This window comes from Branchiostoma floridae, chromosome 4 (assembly GCF_000003815.2).
Source record: "Branchiostoma floridae strain S238N-H82 chromosome 4, Bfl_VNyyK, whole genome shotgun sequence".
In the NCBI taxonomy this organism is placed as follows: domain Eukaryota; kingdom Metazoa; phylum Chordata; class Leptocardii; order Amphioxiformes; family Branchiostomatidae; genus Branchiostoma; species Branchiostoma floridae.
The window spans coordinates 32,929,023-32,936,494 of record NC_049982.1 but is presented as its reverse complement, the minus strand read 5'-3'; the positions used below and the strand labels follow the sequence as shown (position 1 = coordinate 32,936,494).

The 7,472-nt window shown below is 39.7% G+C and overlaps 1 pseudogene; it reads right to left on the bottom strand.

The window, feature by feature from the left end:
• On the bottom strand, window positions 1-1,399 carry LOC118414940 (annotated as a pseudogene).
• Window positions 1,400-7,472: the final 6,073 nt, after the last annotated feature.

The window sequence follows — 7,472 nt, the reverse complement described above, 5'->3', positions numbered from 1 at the left end:
TACCAAGAAAAGATCGGTGATGTCCGTGCTCCTTTCAATGTAAAGTGGTTTCAGTGCCCAATCTACAAAACAAACAAAAAAGGTAATGACGGATTTTGGAAGTTATTGATTCAAGAACAAATTGTATTTAAATACAATTCAATCTCTACAACTGGATAAAAAACGGATATTTACTTCCGGACGTTTCGAGAGACATCCGTCTCTCTTCTTCAGCGTCACTTTACTATTTCCATCGGTGACCAGGACACCAATGTAGCGAGCGGCCATGTATTCCTGAAACGTTTTGTGCAGAAAGGCACAGTAGCAGGTGCGTTTGATTCTGGAGAAAGAGTAATCTCTAGTCAGGAGGCCCATGTCTAACATGTTATCAGCATTCACTTCATACTTCTTTGTGATCTCATTTTTAAACTTAAAAGTTAAACTGGAGCTGCTCCTGCTCTAGCCCCTCCCAAGACAGTTTTTCCAGGCCTCGTAACGCTTCTTGTATGTTGAGAGGAAGCTGATCACCATCCAATGGAAGACTTTTCTTTGTACAGAATCGCTTAGCAACCGAAAGCATAATCATTTCATAAAGTTCAGCTTTGTTAGAAGGCAATTCGTTGTTGCTATCTTCCCAGACAACACAAATGAGAACGTTGTTGAGAGGATTAACCTCTATTTCTGACAAATTGATGTTACTGTGAAACTGTTCCACTAGTTTAGAAGCAGACTCTGGGGACTGACAAAGGTATTTGTGTATAAACTCTTCTGAATTTTCTTTATTGTAGCCAACAATTTTGTAGAACTGGTGACATTTCTCCAGGTCTTTGACACAGTGGTATGGCCTGGAGGTGACCAGGACATGACAGTTCCTGACAATTTTACCTTGAATCAAGTCCACCACATCTGTGACTTCCCTAGCTGCCTGACTGAGCTCATCTAGACCATCTAGAATGAAGAGAACATCATCCTGGTTCTCTTGGATACATGACCAGAGCCTTTCTGGGGTGAATTTTGTATCCTTTGGTAGGAGCTGCTCAAATATTGCTTCGTTTACTTTCCCAGCTAAGTGTCGCATTTCAAGAAAGAAAACAATCTTAAATCTGTCCAATTTCCCGTTGGACCAATCATGGGCATCTGACAAGAGCACGACTTCCCTATACCAGGGTCACCCTCTACCCTTACTTTTCTGACATCTTCACCTTGTAAATACCTGCTAAGCTTACGATAGTGTCTGTGTTCTGAACGTGCCCCCTGCCATCCCTTCGCTGGAACTGCAGGCTGCAAGATCCAGGTTGAGGTCTTCACGCCACGACAGAGGCCGCACATGCGCATATTCTGTAGCATACAGGTCCTTCAGACAGACGATGATGTCGTCAACCGCGTCAGACAATCCTGTATTGTGTGCAGATTCATAAAGATATTATATTGCAGGCAACTTGTAACACAATTCTTTTGCTTTCGCTTCAAAGTGGCTTTACACCCGATCTTAATTTTCCGGCTGCATGCATGCGTTCCAGTTCATCCTGCAGACAATCTGTGGATTCCTTGAGGGCGTTTCTGTTGCATTTTTCATGCATTCCGGATCTTCTGTTACCAATCCATCCTCACCATTATCTTAACTTGCATGGCCACATTTTATGAAAAAAAGCTTCTTGTTTCCATACAATGTGCTGTAAAAGTGTTAGTAGTATGACTTACTTGGGATGGCAACTGAACAAAGTTTGGGAATGTTAATAACTTATTTTAACAGTGACACAAACAGAGAACAACAAGCATGATAATTTGAAGGTAGGCCTTCTAACTCAACATATTTGAGAATGTTTACGTCAGAGGGTCTACCAGTAGTACTAATTCAATTCAGAGATTTTTCCATAAAATTCTCTTTCATGTGCTCAAACTAAAACGAATCAGAAAGGGATGACTTGTCCACTGTCTGACTTATCAGGATGTGGCCTTATTAATGGACTTTTGATGGCCATTAAACGTACATTGACAAACACTGTAATAAGAGCCAGTTCATCAGGAAATCGCAATTTAGATCTGTCGCTGTCATGTCGCTCTTTACATAAACAAATTATGAAGGCCAGACAGACAAATTATATATAACGTCCTTGCTCTTACCTGAGTATATTTTCTGCTATCTGACGGATTATATGATGTTGTCAGTAAGTAGTTCAGATTCGGCAAGAGAAATAAACACAAATAATAGCAAGTTGGGCGTGCGATTTAATCCGGTGCGCTTCATGTGGAAAATATCAGAAAGAATCACACGACTTTTTTTAACCAATCAACTTTGATTTTGGATACTAATGGCTAATCTAAAACGCGCTATCTAATTGGATGATATCTGGAGTAAAAGGCCCCAATCGGTGGCCAATGGTGTCGTTTCAGTATTCGACATAGGAAGACATCATTGAGCGCTCCTCTTCGCTGATTGGCTGCATTTTGATAATCAAATTATCAACCTGCACGTGCAGGAAGACACATTGTCAATTACAGGCGCTTGTCATTGCTTGGAATTTGGATTGCGTTGTTCGTGTCATGGAGGTTGGTTCCTTGTTCGTGTTTTGCCATATTTTTCGCAGTTTGGGGATTCCGCGCGGGATATTCTACGGATTATTGCGGGGCTGCTGGCCGCCTAGAACTACACTTATGTCTGAGGTGGGTGGCGTACTCGTTACAATTTGTTAAATACCAATAAACGGGCAGTTAACATTGATAATAACACATTATTATGCGTTAGCTACCTTACGTTAGGCCATGTTGATTTGATTGTATGGATGACATCCACGCGCATCAATTTTTGCGCTACTCTATTGTCTATTCTAGAGTTATCATAGCTCCATAGATAGGAGTAGCCATCATCATCAAGTACATTTGTTTTATATGGTGGATCCAAGTTTTCTTATGATTATTTACAGGTACATTTTGTTGACAGAGTAGTGCGTCTATTTGTAAAGGGTGTGTAGAGTAATTTAACCTAAACAACATGTATGTGGATCCCCAAACAATGTAACCTACGGTAATATTGTTTGGCGATCCACATACAAAACTACACTGCAGCCCCTAAGACTTCTCAAAAAAAGATTTGTTCGCATCACAACCGGTTCCCATTTCTTCGCCCATTCAGAGCCACTATTTACAAAGTTTAGAATTTTGAACATTTTTGATAGAAATAGACTTCAGCTCACCCTTTTCACAATGCAATTTTAAAATAATTCTCTTCCAGACACATTTGAAGGCTTTCTAACTCTTAATTCACAATTCCACATATATAGTAGAGTAGATTCATCCCTCAAGCTACCGCGACATCTTGCACACTGCAGTCGTCCCTCAGAAAGACATCTGGAGCCGCATAGTTCAAGTTTTGAACTTCTATTCAGCCTGTCGGCCAAACTAGTTTCGCTATGTACAGCTTCTTCAGTGGCTAGAGGCTAAATGACACAAGTACAGTGAAGTTTGCACTTATATACCTTTCCAGTGCATTCTGCCCTGGTACAAATTGCACCTTAGATCCTAGGGGCAGGTTGCCCTGACCTTAAGCGACCTATGACCTATGACTTCATGTATTGTTCTAGAACAATTCCACATGTCATAAAAAGGTCTGTTTACACATTCGATAATCAAGAAGTAAGGGGTGCACTGATCCGTCTTTTTCCGAGATGTTGTCTTCCCTCAGCTGTTTATCTTGCTCTGGCGCGTAGCTCTGGCTTCTCAGCATCTTGCGGACTTTGGACAACTTGTGGATGACGTCCCCTTTCTTCCCTTTCTCGGTGGTGTGGTGGGCAGTGATGGTAGTTTCTTGGCGCACTCGGTGGTATCTCAGTGTCTTCCTTGTGCTCGACTTGACTTAATTCACAATTCCACAGTTATGAAACACGACAAAGTCACTATTTACATATACCTCCAGTTAAGAACTGTTCAAGCCCAAATGAGCGTTAGATCAAAATGTGTAGAAAATTGGAACAATCTTCCCCTCCATCTGAAAAGTTGTACGTCTATGGTAATTTATTAAGCGCAGTATCAAAAACTTCATTCTCTCATCTCCTAGCCCCTAACCAAAGTCACACATTAACAATGTTTAATATATTTTCATTCAGGTACTTAAATTGCTACATATCCTTGTGTGTTTTTTGTTGTTGTTGTTTTCTTTCTAGAATATTTGCTATGCTTCTATGATTTGTCATGGTACTATTCATTGATTTGTCATTACCTTGATCAACTAATTGTTGCTCATTTATGATTTGTAATAATTTTTGTTTCAAATTTGCCTTATTGTTAGTCATCAAATTGTTGTTACACATTTATGTTTTGTTATCGTTTGTTTACCATTCCGATTATTTCATTCGAATTGTGTTTACGAGTTGTTAGGAGGAGGGTTTCTATAAGCCTTTTTTGGCTTCTACCTCACTCCCGCACGATTTTTAAGTATTGTTTATCTTTACTCTATGTATGTCCTTTTTTTATGTGTAAATAAATAAAATAAAGAATAAAAAAATCAAATCAAACTGTTTAAGGCGTAGCCAGTACTTAACCATGCGGATTGCTATATCTATGCCTGTTGGGTAGACTTATTGGGTAGCCTGTTGGGTAGACTTAGGCAAGTTATTTGACAGGGAGGCAACAATGTGTCCACATTAATGGCACTAACTCCTCCTTCTTGGAACTACCCTGTGGTGTTCCCCAGGGGAGTTGTTTGGGACCCCTTATATTCACCATCTACACAAATGATTTGCCACTTGCTGTAAGTAAGGCCACAGCAGATATGTACGCTGACGACACCTCAGCCTACACCTGTGACCCTGCAATTGAGACAATCTCCAGTAATTTACAAACAGAAGTGAACAATATCTGCAACTGGGTAAGAATGAACCAGCTTTTCCTGAACGCATCAAAGACAAAATGCATAGTTCTCGGAAGTAAACCTAAAATGTCAAAAAGGCCCAAACTTGCCTTGACTGTGGACGGTAAAAGCATAGAACAAGTTACAGAAGTAAAACTGCTAGGCACAACCATTGACGAGTGTCTCACTTGGAACTCTCAAACAAAATCTACCTCAAAGAAAATGGCCAGGTCTCTGGGGATGGTTAAAAGATGTGCTAAGTTTATGGATCAGAAATTGTTAAACATAGTAATTGAATGTCTGGTATTGTCTCATATTGACTACTGTAGCCCAGTGTGGTCTTGCACAACAAAGAGGAACTTAAATCTTCTACAGAGAGTACAGAATAAGGCCAATCGTCTCCTCCAGATAAGACCAAAATGGAAATCTGTGAACACTAGATTGTTATTGAACACTATGACTACTTTCAGGAGAATTGTGTTGACCAATGAACCTGTCTGTCTCAGCAGTAAACTGTCTTTTGTTAGGAAACAGCACAATTACAGTACTCGTTTTGCTTCAGGTAGAACTTTCAAGTTGGACAAACCGAGAACAAACTCCTTAAAAAGAACTTTCAGGTATAGAGCAACATCAATGTGGAATCGGCTACCTATAGCACTACAGTCCGCCCTATCTTCAAGGTCCTTCAAAACTGGTCTCTGTGACCTGGTCTCCTGTTTGGAAAAATGATCGTGGCTGTTCCATGACTTGCGTATAATTTGTGTATATATCATGACTGTTTTTAACTATGACTATGTTTGTAAATATTGTCCACTGTATGAATTATCTATGTCTATGTATGAAGTCCAGGAAGATTAGTGGCGTGCCCTAGGGCACGGCACTAATGGATTTTCGAATAAAGTTTCAAAGTTTCAAAGACTCCGAGTTCTGCTCTACATGCAGAGTTACAGGAATTCCTGTGCACGCCAAGGGTATTTTTACAAAAGCGGGTTTGGATATTTTCCACTGGGCAGTTATCTTTTACACAATCTAGTTTATACCCCAAATCTCACTACCATATAACACGATGGGCGTAATACACGTATTGAATAGCTTAAGTAGAGTCTTGGGGGCAGCGTTGAAAGAGTGAAAGGTTTGAGTGCCTCAGACAATGTTGTACAAACTGAAATACTAACTAGAAAGGCCGACATTTGCTTAAGAGCAAATACAGCATATTTCAGCCATACCCCTTCCCACGCAACATTGGACTGTTCCAAATCACCCCTGCGCAAAAATGGAACATCCTCTTAACAGTACATTATCCCCCAAAGTGGACTGGTATTGTGAATTGACTCCAGGTAAAAACAGAGCTTGCTTCTATTTTTCAGAAAATGACAATAATCACACCTTCCATTCAGAAAATTTTCATCATGACTGAAAATTGTTGAATGACTTCATGTAATGTCATTAACAATTTTCAGTACGATAACTAGGTGTAAGTTTAAAAAAGTATAAGCTCCTTGTGATGTGGGTACATTTATTATTGCAATGAACTTTTTTTATTCAAGTAGGGCATACGATTTAATAATTATCAAGCAGGTGCAGGTACTGTAGGAGCGTTTGTTTTCTTCAAGCTGTAAAACTGTTAAACTGTTTTACTTTGTATGCAATCAACCATCGAGCCTATTCTTATTTTAGTTTAACAACTTCCTGCCAGACCCGGAAGATACGATTGAACCTTGTTCGAGGATTTATTTTCGTCTGTCTGGTCAGTCTGTTCATACCCTGGCGCTGAGAGTGTTTTATTGGGCTGAAACTCTGGCAGTTTAAAGTTACTTACAATTTAAATGTTCAAAGTTTATGCCAAACAACAACAGCACTAGGAAATGTGGCCACTATAGACAGGTGGTCACTATAGAGAAAATGCTGATCTATTGACTAGGAGCCATACGTTACACATGATTTCAGTACACTGATCATTAATCATATAAACATTGCACAGGTAAGCCAATTGTTTAGATGTACAATTAAGTTCAAATAATTCTGAAGAGAAATATTGATGAGAAAATAATCATTCTCGCCACTGTCTAACTTATAATTACGTATCAAAACTAAACGCAGATTTTCTAACTAACGCACCTTTCGCCGACTTCATCATAGGACCGCCGGCTATCAATCAAACACGGCTGTTGATTAGACTTAGAGTTTCAAACAGTCATGTGCTGTGTGCCAGTTGACAGCGAACTTCATGCTACGTGATGTTTTACATTGCTTGGACCTTCTTTCCTACAGCGGTGCTTCTACAAAATATTTAGACTGTAACACTGAGTTTTATAGAATAGAATTTGACGCAGAACAGCGTTTTTTGCTGGGTATTTTTTTTGAAACATGTCCGTGGGAATATCAGCGAGGCGGCGACGTAGGGATATCAGACCGTCAACAAAAGTCGCACGGCGGCTAACGGCGCAGCGAAGATACTAGCGCTATAAATAAGCGCTTCAACTAAGGATGGCAACCCGTACAATATTTTTGTATACTGTTGAGCTAAGTAAAGTTTGTTGTTTATGAGGTTTTAGTTGTCTTTGAAGCTTTGACCCGAAATATTTTAAAGTCAAACTGCTGAAGAGAAGTAAGTGACTGCTACGATTATAGTAGATATGGCCCTAAA